General features: G+C 43.5%; 1 protein-coding gene across 9 annotated transcripts in view; it reads right to left on the bottom strand.

Annotated features, from left to right (window-relative positions):
- NCK2 (NCK adaptor protein 2) overlaps positions 1-14,933 on the bottom strand; it is a 110,513-nt gene that overhangs the window by 15,345 nt on the left and 80,235 nt on the right. The gene's annotated exons all lie outside the window — the stretch shown is intronic.

Raw genomic sequence — 14,933 nt, 5'->3', positions numbered from 1 at the left:
GGAAAGCTGAACTTCTAAAACAATGATATGCTTTTAGAGAATTCTTGTGACACTTAGAAAAGCAAGGTATAAAGGCTAAGACAGATTGTCTTCTGTCTTCTTGTAGTGGGCTGCAAGTGGGATAAAAGAACTCAAAGATCCCCCCAACTGTACTGCTGGGTCAGGTCTTCTGCCCTGCTCCATTAGGCCTTCCTCTGGTCCAAGCACCCTGGAAAGGTGGCAGGTGCCCTAAGTATAGCATCCCCTGACACTCTTCTTTCTGCTCTTCTTGAAATTTGCTTCTTTCAAAACTGTAGACATTTCCCATAAAAGGTTGTGACGAGTGAATTAGGAAAAATTAGATATGCCTATTATACGGCAGCAATTTTCATATTGATTCAAAACCCACCAGTGGATTCTAAAAATCAGTGTAATGGACTGTGACCAGCCTACATGGGTGTGTTGGTTTTTTAAAGGAATAAAACAGAAAATCTTAGTGTGTATCAACATAGGAAAAGCATTGCTGCTTCTATTACATATGTGTCAGTGCTGAGTTGTAATGTGAAACATTTCTCTGTATGCATCAGGAAAATGGCTTTAAAACCCCTAAAGCAAAAATGATTTAACCTGGTTAAAATTCCAGAACCTCTTGAGAAGTGAGCCTCAAGGAAGAAAGCACATCAGACCCTGAACTGGTGGGGCTGGCCATACCTTTCAGCTTCTCCTGAAAGGTGGCTACTCACCCACCATCCCTGCTTCAACCTCTTACCTTAGTCAACACATGAATTTGGATGGTAACAAAACTGTAGCTATTTGCAGATTTTTTTTTCCTTCAAAAAACCAAAGCACTTTTATAGATAATTTGTACTCTCTCCCCTTTTATTCCTTCAATGGGAGGACAGCTCCCCTGCCCAGCAGGCAGGGAGGTCAAGAGGGAGTAAAAGTGCTATATCATGCTGGTCGTAGATGCAGAGGACTGCCTTCTAGATGGGCCCCCAGCTCAGTGCCACCAGTTGGGAAAGGGTGCGTATGGGGTGACAGCCCACTGAGGTGGTCTTTCCATGGATTTTCAAATAAATGCACCAATTCTTTCAACTAGCGGCTTCTGTTTTTTCTTTTTGCACCATTTTACTCAGGTACATGGAAATGCAACCAGGGTGTTGGACCAAGTTGAAAATGAAAGAATTAACTTGCTTTACATGAAAATCAGAACCTCTCCATCTTAGAAATAATACTTCCATGTCATTTCAACAGGATTTATGCCACGAGAGAAAGGGCAGAGTATATTATTCCGAAGGCAGACTGCTGTGGAAGTGAGCTCTGCAGGCACAAAATTCATGGCCTAGTCAGCGCCTACACAGCAACAACTGGGCAGAGTGCAATGTTTTCTGGCAACGAAGATTGTAAGACATACTATTTAGAAATAACTTCTTAATAGATCTGTTCAAATTTGTGAGTACCAAAAGCTACTTAAGAAATTACTTAGGTAAGAACAGTTTTCAGAACATAAAGGTGTCAAGATTTCCAGAAAAGACACTGGAATTTAGCCTTCATAATAAATTGTTGAAAACATTTTGCAACTGATTGCATATGAATATATTACTTTGATGACCTTTTTTTTTTTTAAAAAAAAAGATTTATTTATTTATGCATACAAGAGCTGGGGTATAGGCCAGAGATGCGGGGGGTGAGAGGATTTACCAGAGACAGAGCAGGGAACAGAACAAGCAGACTGACTGAAATACACTGCTGAGGGCAGCAGCGGGCGAGACAGGAGAGGTCCGCTGTGCCCTTTGGGTTTCTCCCTGGCTGGCCAGGGATTGAACTTGTGCTGCAGAGGCTGTGGATTGCTTCACAGTGCGGTGCTTAACCCCTTGCGCCACCAGGGAGGCCCACTTTGAAGACCTTTTTCAAACACAAAATAATTTAAATAAATTATTTCTTCTACCAAGGTCCTGCCAGGCACCATCTTAGATTTTAGGGAAAGCGAATAAACAGGACATACTCTCTGCCCAAACAGAGCCTCCATTTCTCTACCAAGACCAAAACATTCTACATAGCAACCATACCACGGCCATTAATCCATTTTGCTTTAATGTGATCTAAACAGTCTTTGAGGCAACCAGGCGAGGGAGGAGTGGGTAATACAGCTGAATAATTGGGAGGATTTTCAGAGTAAATCATAGCTGGACTCTTAGGCAATTTACTTAATCTCTGTGTCTTAGTTTCTAACCCATAAAATGTACACTTAATGGCACTGAATCTGTTGACTAGTGTAGCCATAACAAAGAATCAGACTGAGATGTCTAAACAACAAAAATTAATTCTCTCATTCTCTGGGGCCTGTAAATCAAGATCAGGGTGTTGCCAGGATGAGTCCGTCTGAGGCTTCTCTTTGACTTGTAAGTGGCTGTCTTCCCTCTGTGTATGTTTATTTAAATTTTTTTTTTAATTTTAATTTTTGTGTAGAAGAACTTGGGTATAGATCAGAGGTGCAGGGGGTGAGAGGATTCACCAGAGACAGGGTAGGGAACAGAACAGGCGGAATGACTGAAATACACTGCTGAGGAGAGCAGCGGGCGAGACAGGAAAGGTCTGCTGCCATATGTGGGGTTAGCTCCCTGGGATAGTGCTATGACTTAACCCCTATGCCGCCAGGGAGGCCCTGTCTAATTTATCTTAACATAATGCCTTCAAGGTCTATCCATGTCACAAATCATAAGATTTCCTTCTTCCTCATGGCAGAATACTATTTTACTGTGTGTCTTATAAGATAGTCACTTTGGATTAGGGCCCGCCCTCAAAGGCCCATCCTTAAATTTTAACTTCATTAACCACTTTAAGGTCATACACCGCACACAGTCACATCCTGAGATATTGGGGAGGTTAGGAATTCAACATATGAATTGAGGGATGTTAATTTTGTCCATAACAGGTACCTAAATTCAGATTATAAATATAAAGCATAGGACTTTGATTTTTTTTTTTTTTTTTCTCCCTCAGACAGTATTTTACCAGAGGGCCAAAGTCCTTTTTGAATGTCCTGGACCATGATCCTACCAGAGCCAGATGGCCCACTAAATAAGAAAGCTTGCCTGTCAGGCTTTTGGCAGCTGGGGAACATATTCCATGACAGCAATGTCATACATAGTTGCTACGGCAGTGAAATTCAAGAGGTAGGTGTCTGGGATGAATAAGGAGAAACCCAATCACACCGACATCTACATTATGATTTTTTCTCTCATGACAGTTCTATGACAAAGTGGACATCCCCACCATTTTTGAAAATAGGGAAACTGAGGCAGAAATATATCAGGGAAATGGTACAACACACATGGCACAGTCAGACCCGTGGCCCCAACAGAAGCCTATATAATCCATGACGGATAAGAGGCACTGTTCTGTTAGAGGGGTGATGTCTATGATAGTTGCACCATCATTGCACCGTGATTTTTATGAGAAATGCTTTCAGGACTCTGTGTTGGGGTGTCAAGAATCTATCCTCATGACACTCCCCACCACTCACCAATAGCGATAAAACCTTTCTGTTTCTAGGGAGTGAAAACGGTCCCCGTGTAAGCAGGTAGAAGTGGGGCTGAAGTTTAGGAAATGAAGATTTAGGATAAGAATTGTATCTTGAAGAACAGGTCAGGGGCCCGAGGACAAGTGACGCAATTGGCTAGAACAGGCTGAGGGACATGTGGCGGCACAATCACTTGGATGGAACAATCACTTGGATGCTGAGAAAGGGGCCTCTGGTTCCCCTTGTTTCCTCTCTTCCTCCCCTTCCCGATTCTGTCCAATACCCAGAGCCAGGGGCCTGTGGGACAGAACTGGGAGATCCTAAGGTGTTGGCAAAACAAGACTCAATTTGACCTTCCCCATTCACTGCAGAGAATATCCAAAACAGCAAAAAAGCTGCCCATGGGTGGGGGTGGACTTGGGGACAAGGTGTTGGGCAATGTGTAGGGGGTGAGAGGTAAGGGAGCAGGTGACATTTCTGTATGAGGACAATTAACTGCAACCAAGAGTCAGGCTGTCTCTAATATGATGTCTATGACAGAGCAATCCCTGGGGGGGCTCAGCAACCCTCCACTGTTGTCTTATTGCCTGATCCTCACTACTCAAAGCCATGTGACAGCCATGAGCTCTCAGGCGAAGGGCTCAAATGCACAACAGGCAGTGAGCTGTGTGTGTCTCACAGAGAGTCTGCTGAGCTCCCCGCCAACCCAGGTCAGACAGGAGACCCATGCTGCAGCCCCAGGCCCTGGTCAACCCACAGCGGGTGCCAGCTCCACTCCACCAATGTCACTCATTCAAAGGTAAATCTGCTACCTTTTAGGGAAAGAGGCAGCTTGGGAGGCCACAGTTTCCCACTTTTTTCTGTGTATATATTTTTTACACATCTTCTGCTTCATTTTTTTTTTCTTCATTAGTCATCCCACTTACTTCTCCCACTTGTAACAAACATAAATTTGGTCATCAATGTGTGTGTTGGGTTTTAATAAAAAGAATGTGATTTTTTTTTCTTCTTTCCCCTCAGGAGAGGCAAATCCTCACACACAATCTTAAGTATCGTTCCCTACTATAAATAAACAGGTACTAGCCAAAATGTAGCAGATCATGTTTTGGAAAAAACACAGATATACTAAAGGCATTTTTGAATGGTGTTCGTTTACCTGGCACACGCACTTATGCTACCCCTCTCTCACCAGTTGGGAGTATACAACAGCACTTGCCCTTGAAGCCCGCTCATCTTGCACCCAATCACAAAATCTTTGGCAGCACAGTCGGGGGACAGGAGGAATATCCAACAGTAGGCCCACGTGGCCCATCTGTCTCTGTCACTGACACACTCTCTCCCAGCCGGCACAGTGCAAGGCACACAGGCACTTCCGTCCCTGCCATGTCGGCCTTCCCGATGTATGGGGGTGTATGATTGTGTTTTAGGAAGATTTGGGGTGACTTCAAATGATGTGCTTTTCTTTCAAATGAATCATAAAATCCAACTGACAAAATTTATCTAGTGCTTGAGCATTCTGGATAGAGGTTTTGCTGCACAGTGCTTTGGATAAATCGTATTATGGGTGAAAATACCTACAACGTGACCACTAGAAAATCTTTCCAGTTGCTGGCAAACTGTAGTCAGTGGGGTTAAGTAAGGTTTTTTTTTTTTTTTTTTTTTTTTTGCGACGCAGTGACTTTCTGCATTGCTTATTCAATAATGCATGAACTGCAACACCTTGGCATGAAGAAGAACAAAGAAGGAATGGAAATTGGCTTTCAAAAAGGGCAAGAGGTTACTCCTGTGGCATGTGCTCAGGAGTTACCAAGATTTTGTGCAATTAAGATTAGGTTGTGAGAACACCTCAGTTTCCTTAAATCTACACTTATAATGGGGAGTGAGACCTGGGGCCCCACATGTGCTGTCCTAGAATAGTGGGGCAGGAGATCCCACCACCCTCCCCCTACCCTGCCCACTGCTCTCTTGGCTCTACCAGGATGCTGGGCAGAGGGCAGGAGGGTGGTCTGCAGTGTGTTCACAGACAGATGGGTGACAGGTCTTCAGGCTGAGAACAGAGCAGCCTGGCAGGCCTTGTAACAAACTCCTTGACAGAGTCACCTCCACAGCGACCACTTTTATGACAAGTTTGTGCAATGAACTTTATCTGCATTTAATAAGAGCAATAAAATATTAACACGTGCACCTTCAGGAACTGTCTTTCCTCTCTGTGACCACTCAGCAACATTTTAAGTGGCAGAGAGCAGAGTTGGATTCAAAGGTAAACTATTCTTTTTAGCTTTTGAGACAATTTTCTGGCATCAAGCTATTGGAGCTCTGATCCTGAGTTACATTTTCATTGATGATAATAAGCACATTTTAACTTTCTGGAATAAAATTACATACATTAAAGATTGAGTTCTAATAAAAGCTTGAATATGTCATACATTATTAATGTTAGTGATTTTAAAGTCAAAATCTTTTATATACTCTTTTAAGATAAAAAGATACTATAAGAGACAACTTTTAAATATGCTCTAACTTTCATCTTCCAGCTAGAGTTCTAGAGATTTAGGACAAAATGTCAAAAAATTTGATAGTTCAGAAATATATTCAAGCCAATTCATTTAGACACAACATCCCCAAGTTTTAAGAGCTCTAGGATAAAGCCATTTTAGTTTTGCTACTACAGACTTGTTACAGACTTATAACATAAACCAGATTTAATAAAAAAAATTTCCTTGTACTTACAATGCCATGTGCACTAAAAATAGGAGCTATTAATTTGTGTGGCTTTCCCCATTAGGGTTAGGACTTATTATTAAAGTCAGGGAAATATCACAAAAGATTTTTATTATTAAATGCTCAGGTGATCTGACAGGATTTGATTAAGGTACAAAATAACTAAAGTAACTTTTTATTAAAAAGTTAGGATATATTTAATGTTTGGCTTCTAATAGCTTTTCATGTCATATGTTCATTTAATTTGTACGTTGTTTTTAGACATACTGGTATGGTTAAATTTCACTATGCAGAGACTAGCCAGTGCCAAAATTTTATCATCAAAATTTCTGAATATGTAAAGGGAACATACTCAAATATAGCAAAATTAAGGATTTTTTTTTTTGAGGTGCCCAGTTAAGAGGTTTTAATCTGTTCAGCACCCTTTACCCTCTCTTGTATTCAACAAAAGTCCCTTCTTCTCATGACTTTAGCTGGGTCCCTCCCCCCAGACCTCCCTCCCTCACTGGCCCATGGGGAGAACCTATGGCTCAGACCTGTATGTCCTAGTTCTCCCAGCACCACCGCTGCAGACCAGGGTACACAGACAGCACCTGCCCACACTGCGGGAATCCATGTGAAGACTGACGAGGCAGAGGTGAGCAGGAGTGGGGCAGAGAGAGAGAGAACCCAGATGACAGGAGTTGAACCCCAGGATCATTCATATTCCCAATGATGTGAGCCAAACTCACCCCAACCCCACCTTTTTTTGGCTTTTGCTACTTTTTTTTTTTTTTTTTTTTTTTTTGGCTTTTGCTACTTTTGAGTTGATTTTCCGTCACTTTAGTTAAGAACCCTGGAAAAAAAAACCCTAAAATTATGCTGCCTCTACTCTCACTCCTCTCCTATCCTCCTTAAATAAACCAGACTGTTGATTCCATTGAGAAAAATAGTATATTTGGGTGACATGACAATAACATAGTCATAGGTTGGGACTACCTGGCTTTGGGTATGGGAGTAAGGAGGAGGGGGTGGTGGAGGGACTAACACCCACACTAGCAGCAGGTGCACAGGTGTCTGAGGTCAAGAGAATCTTGGGCTTTGAAATATTTACTGCAAAGGCCATCATGAGAAGTCTGATCTGGGTGACAATGACAGCAAGTCTACGCTAGCAGTGCAATCTAACCTCAGTTTTTTGGGGGCTATCAGATTGGACTCAGGACAGGACCAATTGCATTAGCTGCAGGCGGTATCATAGGCATAGGCTGCCAGAGAAACCCCTACAGCAGCTCAAGAGAGCGGGACAGACTCTTGGGCAGAAACAAGGCCAAGTCTGAGTAAAACAGATGAGCACAACCACTATCGCTCCACTGCTTCAGCTGCTTCTGGGCACACGTGAGCTCTGGAGAGGAGAAGAGTGGAAGGCAGAGAAGGACGTAAGAGGAGACTAGGGAGGCAGCCTGTGTGCCGGGCACAGCCTCTGTCCTGAAACCAGAGACAACATTGGGCAGGGCAGGAGCAAAGCCTGTCAAGTTGAGGTTGGCAGAACTAGAAGCAAGAAGCTTGTCAACCTAACTCTCTCCCAAGTGTGGCTGGCAGACAGTCGTCTTTTCATCTGTCACTGTGGAATCATGTATCAGAACTGGATATGCTTAAAGAGGAATCCTCAATTCCTAACCACTTCTGTACTAAACATAGCCTTTGATAGGGCTGCCATGTCTCTTTGGGTACCAACTTTATTTGCGTAAAATTCAAGTCCTTTGTTGTCACTGTTGGAGGGCAGAACAGTTCCCATCCATGCTCTGTAAGGTCCTGACAGCAAGAGGGGACAATGTATCTTTTTGACAACCAGAATGTACCACAACAGGGCAGGTTAAGGGCTGAAAATTCAGCTGGACCAAGAACCTTTCTTCCCCTAGCAGCTTAAATCTAGATTTTAGAGTTAAAACTCAAGGTCTTTTCTAAAATCTTGGTCAATCTGCATTCCCCCAACAAGACTGCTGCAAATACAGTCTACAGGAAAACACCATGAGCTTGTGGACAGCTCCAGCACCAGCGAGAAAAAAACTCAGTAAGCATCTTTCCTCCTCAGTACAGTGAGGGTTGATCCCAAATATCTGCAGAGTATGTGAGGTCACTCCCCCAGAAACAGCCTGTCTTCCACATGGCCCAGGAGCACCCACCCCCTCTATGTCGGCACCAGTCCCACTGCCCTGTATTTATCACCCTGAGGAAGGCCGTGCCCAGTCTCTGTTTGGCCTCAGGGCCTGCTATTCAAAAAAACACTCAGTTAATAAACTCTACTTCCTATTTCATCACCACTGTTTATATGAACTTCTCAGACCTTCCAGATTGACCTCGGTGATAATGCACACATACATCACCAACACTGCTCACAGATAAATTAGGAGCAGGCTGATTATCACAGTTAGCAAGCCCCCAAGTGGATACCATGCCAGCCTCTTCCTTCAAAGCCTGCTTCATTTATTCCTCCTCCAACAAAACTTTGAGACCCTACCACATGCCGGGCACTCACATACCTGTAAGTCAGTGGTTCGAGATGTCCATTGTCCATGAGTTCCTCACCCAAATCCCCTTTTTCTCTTCCCCAATCTGGAATAGCATCTAGGAGGCTTAGTTTTATTATTCCCAGGCATCTTACTTTATAGTGAAACATGACTGCATGCCAAACAAAATCCCCAAGTTCAGTGCAAAGGGGGAAGAAGGAGATTCATAAGACAAAAGGAGCTGCCATCCCAGAGGCAAACCACATCGACTGGGTAGGTAAGGGGTTGAGGGAGGGACAAGGGAACCACACACCATGCCTTTGTCCTCATGGTAACTTCTCCAGAGGGTGAATGTGCCAGGAGCCTGTCAGAGGGAGAAGTATCATAGGCAAAGGACCTATTATCACATAGGTTCTTGTGTCCAAGGCTCTGAACAGGAATTTTGAATCATGGTTTAAGAAAATCCAGTCATTTGTAAGCAGGCAGGCAAATAACAAGATGAATGTGGAAGTTTGAAAAAAAATGGTTTCAAAGCATAGGCTTTTCCATCAAATGTGAAAGTCGAATGGTAACACAGATGCCAATGAAAAGAAGTTTCAAAATGTTTTAATTATAATTTTTAATTAAAAATACATATTTAGTACCTCTCAACACATATACCCAATCCATTAGCACAGTCATTTTTGAATATGCAAAAGGGTGTACAAGATTTGGAAAGGATTAGAAATGACATTCTGGTGCATTACTTAAAGTGTCAATCCACTGGCAAAAGTTCAGGACGCACGCGAATTTTCAAGATGATACCTACTAAGAAAAGTGGAGCATAATGAAGACAAGTATAGCGATAGGGTACACAGGTTCCCCAGTTGTGAAAGGACTGTTGTAGAAAGACTTCAGTCTGCTTTTTCAGACCACGTTCTAAGTCCAGTTTCTACACCTACTTGCTTTTGCCTTTGGCAATTCTGTAGCATCTCTGCCCTCAGTTTTTTCATGTCGTACAAGGTTGCCAATGGCACTGACCGCCAACTGAGGAATGTCCTTGGCGCGGTGTCTGGCACACAAGAACCCAAATGACTGCTGTCATTGAGGGCACTGCTATTATATCGTGTAATTGTTTTCTTTTTTGATCAGGGACAGAGGTAGGATCAAGTAATGAAAAGCACAGGTGGTACTTTCTCAACAGAGATGAACCTGCTGCCCTCTGGGTCAGAAGAGTTAAAACACCAGGACCCCTGTAAGAGTCACAAAGTAAATGTGTAATCAATGCAAAATGAACCTTCATGCAGACAGCAAAAAAAAAAAAAAAAGGAGCCCATGTCCACATATGGATGGGTAGAAAGGCTGAATGGACCCAATCTGATCACTAAGAAGTAACCTCACTATATATTAATAATTTACAGGATTGTTCACCTGCCTGTGCTCCAGGACTAAGACTCTGACGGAATTGGGCTCCTGCCTCCTGCCCTTGTTCATACGTGGCTTTCAGGAACAGCAGCCAGCCTGAGCCTCAGGGGCTGCTCCGAGGGCTCAAAGGCCTGCTCCGAACTCATACCCACTTGTAAATGTTCCAAGTTAGATAATAAACTTCTATACTCCTTGAAAAATTAGAAACCCAAAAACAAATCAAGTAAGATTCCCTGCAAACAGCAGTCGTAGGACAGCTGCTTCCATGGGGAACCGTAGTTGATCCCAGCCTTGAAAACTTACATAGGACTGGGCCCCAGGTGGTTTCCCTGGCTGGGGACAACTGGAGTGGTCAGAATCAGAGTTCAAAAGCAGAGAGGGGAAAGTAATGAAGGGAAGGCAACAGAAGCTTAGAGGAGCTGATCATGGGACCAACTTCCAGACAAAAGATGACGAGAGTAACTGACTTTTAAGTCCACCAGTTAGACCCTGACCTAAATGGACCGGGCAGGAGCGGTACAGATGCCCACTGCGCTCTCATAGAGAGCAGGGTAAGCACTGGACAGAGGACTCGACAGGAGCCAAGGCCCCCCCAAAGGAGGTCCCCACGCTCACTGTCACCCAAGGGGTTCAGCAGTCAGCATGGTGGTGCATGTTGGTAAACAAGCACCCCTCTGGACCCCCTCTGTCCCCAGGGACAGACACTAAAATATAACAGAGAAAAGGAACATTTGAAACATATGGACAGGGTCTAAAAATGAGAACATGCCAGATGGGGAAACAGAAACATGGTAAGAAGATTTTAATTCTGAGTCATTTTTAGTTCATATTTCTCTATTCTAAAACTGAAGGCATCCATTTGAGTAATGCTTTAGTCAAAAAAGGGTGTTCTCTGTGTTCTTCAGAAAACTGAAGCAGAGAACAATAATTTTAATAAGAAGCAACCAAGACACCAGTTGCTGGGAGATGTTATAGCTGGTGTTCTTGGCTTTCTTTAAGACAGAGGGCTACCATCTGGCCCAGGAGAGAACAACTTGGGGTCCATGCACCCACGTGTAACCACACACCTGCTTCTCCTGAATTTTTTAAGGTACAAAAAGACTCCTATTTCCCATCTTCTCTCCTGGCTTTCATCCCATCAGCATTCTTCTTAACAATCTGTCTCTATTTGTTCTCTAATTATCCTCCCACTAATCTTTGGGACTTATTTTACATCTTTATTCTAAATTCTTTGGAGTTATGTTATATAAAAATAAATCCGATTTATTTTGGGTGGCTGGCACTACAATTACATGGCCGTATCCATACTACGTGGGCAATGCATTTGGCAGGTCATTTCTATGGAATAATCTTGTTAAAAGAATTCTAAGGAATTCTAAATTATAGTGTGTTATATTTAATTCAAATTCATACAATGGTAGATTATACAACAGAGTCCAAAAAAGGTAAATATGAAATAGTACATGCAATTCTGAAATCCCACAAAGTCCCTGTTTTAATATGGTAAAGAAGTAATTTTGGGGGGAAGCTGAATGTTTAAAATCAAGTTGAGCTATCTTAATTTTCTTTTCATATGTTATATACAGATTTTTCATGGGAATGACTTGGCTCTGTACTTCTCTGAAGAATATGTGCCTCAGAGAGTGACTTTATTTAGGAAGCATGTCTAAAGTGACATGATTAACTTAGAATGATTAACAGCAATTTTCTTACTCTTTTTTTCTTTTTAAAATTTTTTTATTGGGCCTCCCCGGTGGCGCAGCGGTTGAGCGCTGGGTTGCGAAGCTGCGCGCGGCCTCTACGGCGCCGGTTCGATCCCCGGCTGCTCCCCGGCCACCGGAGGAGGGTCCCACATGGCGCGCAGACCTCTCCTGCCGCCCGCTGCTCCCCTCAGCAGTGTACTTCGGTCCTTCTGCCTGCTCTGCTCCCCGCTCTGGCTCTGGTGAATTCTCTCACCCTCCCGCGCTTCTGACTGTACCCAGTGCATGTATAAACAAAACAAACAAACAAACCAGCAAACTAATAAATAAAGCATGCCTCTATAAAAAAAAAAAAAATAAAAAATAAAATTTTTTTATTTTTGTGTAGAAGAACTGGGGTGTAGGTCAGAGGGGCAGGAGATGAGGGGATTCACCAGCGCCAGAGTGAGGAGCAGACAGGTGGATTTACTGAAATACACTGGTGAGGAGAGAGTGGGTGAGACAGGAGAGGTCTGCTGAGCCATTATGTTGGTTAGCTCCCTGGCCAGGGATTGAACTCAGGCTGTAGCTATGATAGTGCTGAGTCTTACCCCCTAGGCCACCAGGGAAATCCTGATTTTCTTATTCTCTATCTAAGTTCACACCCAGAAAACAACTACTTCTAAGACAAATGCACCATAAAGAACCAGCTTCTCCTCCTACATGGTTTACAAAATAAACAAAATACACTGAGCATCCCAATCTGTGATGAGTCAGGAAGTGTATACCAAAACTCGCTCGGCAGCTCTCTTTTCTGGCTATGCCACCATCAGGCGCCTGGAGAAAGACACCTTGCTATTTTCTGCAGCAAACTATACTATGACAACAAGTACTGACAAATGGCAAGAAGCCATCTATACAAGGTGGTTTTTTTGATTATAATATGTGTGTGTGAATATGGGATAACAGATATAAAAGTTAATAGTGATTATTTCTGGGTGATGAGGTCACAGGCAATTTATTCTTTTATATCACCCCCCCCCCCGGCCAAATTTTTTTTTTTTTTAAATAAGCATTCCTGTCTTAAGTGAATAGCTTCATAAAATACAGGCATTTCTGCGATGACAACTCTAGGGAATACCTGTGTGCAGAGAAGCCTGTGTCATACAAAGCAGCAGGACAGCTAAGATAGCTGAAGCATTATGCATGCAGCCACAGCCGTCCACGTCTGCTGCTGACAAAACTGCTGCCAAAACACAATCAATTTACAAAAAAGGAGACATGTTCCTGTGACATCCAGCTTCTGAATCACTTTAATTAATGGCTCTTGCTCAACTCATTATTAAGGAACCAGGCAATGTTATTAATAAGTGAATCCCTTGGGACCAAGGAGAAAACAGTGCCCACCAGCACTTTAGGGGCTGCAGCAAGGGCAGCAGAAAACCAAAAAGCGGCAGAGGGGGGCTACAGGGTGACTGGGTTCACCAATACCAGCACTGAGGAGGTGCTGTCCTCCAGGTCTGAATCTCCAATAGCTGCCGGAACTCAACAACAGAGCGAACAAGGAATTCCAGTTCCATCACTCACTGTGTGTTCTTGGGCATGTCACTTAACTTCCAAGTTTCATTTTTTCACATGAAAAATAATGATACTATTATTTCCTTCTTAGGGTTATTGTTGATGATTAAACAAAAGCATGTGCCGGCACCTAGTACAGAATCCAAAGTATGCACTCGAGAAGTATTACTGTCTACTCACTGGAAAAATGCATGTGAAATTAGTTTGGGGTCTTGGTCTGAATGTTTCTGCTGCATTAGCTTTATGTTTGACTTGGGGGTGAGGACGGACACGTGTCTCTGCAGGGAGCACCAGCAGTACAGGAAACACTGGCAGGGGAGCCGCAGCCCCTGGAAGCCAGCTGTCACAGGGCCTTCTGCAGCCTTCCTGTGCAGGAAGAGTTGTGGGGATGTGGTTCTCTAACATTATGTACCTGTCCTTGGCTGAGTTACATAATGAGTGCCTAAGAAATATCAGGTCCTGGGCCTCCCTGGTGGTGCAGGCGGTTGAGTGCAGTGCTGTAGGGCTGTCCGTGGTCTCTGCAGTGTGGGTTTGATCCCTGCCGGCCAGGGAGATACCCACATGGTGCAGCAGACCTCTCCTGTCTCACCTGCTGCTACCCTCAGCAGTGTATTTCAGTCAGTCTGTCTGTTCTGTTCCCTACTCTGTCTCTGGTGAATCCTCTCACCACCACCCCCACACCTCTAGCCTATACCCCAGTTCTTGTATGCATGAATAAATAAGTCTTAAAAAAAAAAAAAGAAGAAATATCAGGTCCCTACTGTAGTCCCAAATAATATTTATAGAGAAATCCCCAAGCCAGAAAGAATTTACTTAAACATAGGAAGTATTTTATAACTGTACTATGAATTTTGTGTCTTCTAAAGTTGAGATTACATTCCCGAAGCATCCTACTGAATGTTTTCACTGAATATCCTACCATCACCTGAAACTCAAAACAGGTCTTATCCTCACAGCTCAGTTTCTCTTCCTACTTCCTTAATCCTCTTAGTTGTTCTGCTGGTCATTCCTTCAGGTTTAAAATCCTTGACTAATTTGTGACTAATACTTCTTCTAGCTGTTTCATAGCCAGACAACACAGGATTTTGAGGGTTTTTCCCTTCCAAATCCCTCCCTCTCTGTCTCCTTCTGTTCCCACTACTGAGCTCAGGATGTAGGATGTCAGTCTGAGAACTGATCCTGTATCCTTCTGCTAACAGACCCACCATCTCTAACCCCTTCCTCAAAACCAGAACCAGGACTCCTAGCTTATAGACTAACGACCATCTCCTCTGTACACCCTTGGGGTTACCTTCTCAAATGGCACCAGGCATTCACAGTGTGGCACACCACAGTCTGCCCTGCACACTCTCCCTAGCCCCAGTCCAGCTGGCTCACTTAATGTGTGGATCACACCTGTGCCCTTCAGCCTCTTATGATCGTTACTATTCCCCAACCCTAAGTTGAAGCCCTATCTCCTCTCCCCAGTGTCCACCCAGTTCCCAGGGTTCTTCATAAATGCCTTCATTTAACTCTCAAAAAAATTTATGAGATAGTAATCACTCTTTCCATTACATGGTGACA

This window comes from Talpa occidentalis, unplaced genomic scaffold (assembly GCF_014898055.3).
Source record: "Talpa occidentalis isolate TD23 unplaced genomic scaffold, MPIMG_talOcc4v2.1 talOcc4.5, whole genome shotgun sequence".
Taxonomy (NCBI): domain Eukaryota; kingdom Metazoa; phylum Chordata; class Mammalia; order Eulipotyphla; family Talpidae; genus Talpa; species Talpa occidentalis.
This window is presented reverse-complemented; position numbering and strand designations above follow the sequence as displayed.